The 1,744-nt window shown below is 58.0% G+C and overlaps 1 non-coding gene across 1 annotated transcript in view; it reads left to right on the top strand.

The window, feature by feature from the left end:
* The first annotated feature begins 1,572 nt into the window (after positions 1-1,572).
* Positions 1,573-1,744, top strand: part of LOC148935173 (small subunit ribosomal RNA) — a 1,921-nt gene continuing 1,749 nt past the window's right edge. Inside the window, exon 1 of the ribosomal RNA XR_016140554.1 lies at positions 1,573-1,744. This exon is cut by the window's right edge and continues 1,749 nt beyond it. This is a non-coding gene — a ribosomal RNA (small subunit ribosomal RNA).

Here is a 1,744-nt window from a genome sequence, read left to right as displayed (position 1 = left end):
TGCGACATCGACGGAGGTACCGCCCGAGCGAGCGTCCGGAGGTACCGCCAGAGAGCGAAAGCAACACGCCGCGAGTCGACTTTTGCATCGCCCGTAAGCCGGAGGTACCGCCGAGAGCGAAAGCAACACGCCGCGAGTGGACTTTGTCGTGCGACAAACCGTCGGAGGTACCTCCCGAGCCCGTCGGAGGTACCGCCGAGAACGAAAGCAACACGCCGCGAGCCGACTTTTGCATGGCCCGTACGCCGGAGGTACCGCCGAGAGCGAAAGCAACACGCCGCGAGTGTGACTTTGTCACGCGGCTACGTCGGAGGTACCACCCGAGCCCGTCGGAGGTACCGCCGAGAACGAAAGCAACACGCCGCGCGCGGACTTTATCGTGCGACACCGTCGGAGGTACCGCCCGAGCCCGTCGGAGGTACCGCCGAGAACGAAAGCAACACGCCGGCGAGCCGACTTTTGCATCGCCCGTACGCCGGAGGTACCCGCCGAGAGAGAAAGCAACACGCCGCGCGCGGACTTTGTCGTGCGACATCGCCGAGGTACCGCCCGAGCCCGTCGGAGGTACCGCCGTGACGTCGGAGGTACCGCCGAGCCCGTCGGAGGTACCGCCGAGCCTGTCGGTGCTCCTTACAAGTATTCCGTTTTCGGCCATCGGGACGCCCGATTTTGTTTAATGTCATCTCTTTTTCTTCGATCCATCCCGTCTGTGCTGTCGTTCGGTCGCTGTCGACCCGTTCGGATCGATCAATCGTAATCCGATCGTTCGCAGCGACTAAGTCCCGTTCGCCTCGTTTCATCGGCGCTCGCGCCCATAAGCGGCCGTGCGTAGGCCGTGCGTCGCCGACCGCTTGGCAGGCCGGTTGGGTACTATAAGAGGTGCGGTGCGCTCGGCGACCGAGCGTTGTCGGATCGTCGTGCGGGTGCGTTTGGCGTGCTTCGCACGTTCGGTACGATGTGCCTCGGCTCTCCTGAGTCGTGCCGTATTATTTAGAAATTATATTTCTAGACACAGCATTGCCACGAGTCGGCGTCGTAAGACCGAATGGCTCCTATGTGGCGCGCACTGTTTATCAGTGTTGGCTGCGCGATCTTCCCTCGTTCGTAGACGAACGCGATCGGATGTATCGTTGCACTTACCGAGCATCGACTTCACCGTTACCGAGTGGCGGAAAGCGAGAGATCGCTCTTCACGCTTACTTGTAAACCGTAGCGAAAATTTTCGACCGTGCTTGAACGCACCGGCGACTCGTTCCTCGACGTCTGAGCATCGCGCCGTCGATCTAGCGTCAGGGCGAGGCGGCTATACGCCGCTACTTTGGGAGAATGAGAACAACATGATCTTTATATAACAAATATGATCTTTAATAACATAATTTTAACGGAGTAGAGCTCCACGAGCGTCCTGTCTCCAGCTGTATATATTGCGATAATAAGAGAGTGTCGCCGACCGGCTTGTGGCGCCGGCGGTAATAACGGCACGTCGAGAGTATCTCGAACGAAGGGCGCCCGTCACGTTCGCGGACGTGATGGGGCGCGCGTCGCTCCACGCGAGCGACCGAACTCACGAAGTTCCTGGTTGATCCTGCCAGTAGTCATATGCTTGTCCTCAAAGATTAAGCCATGCATGTCTCAGTGCATGCCGAATTAAGGTGAAACCGCGAATGGCTCATTAAATCAGTTATGGTTCATTAGATTGTACCCACATTTACTTGGATAACTGTGGTAATTCTAGAGCTAATAC

This window comes from Pogonomyrmex barbatus, unplaced genomic scaffold, assembly GCF_055798465.1.
Source record: "Pogonomyrmex barbatus isolate J1 unplaced genomic scaffold, ASM5579846v1 scaffold58, whole genome shotgun sequence".
NCBI classification, from domain to species: Eukaryota; Metazoa; Arthropoda; class Insecta; order Hymenoptera; family Formicidae; genus Pogonomyrmex; species Pogonomyrmex barbatus.
Note: the sequence above shows the minus strand (reverse complement) of the source record. Positions and strands in the feature narration are given on the sequence as shown.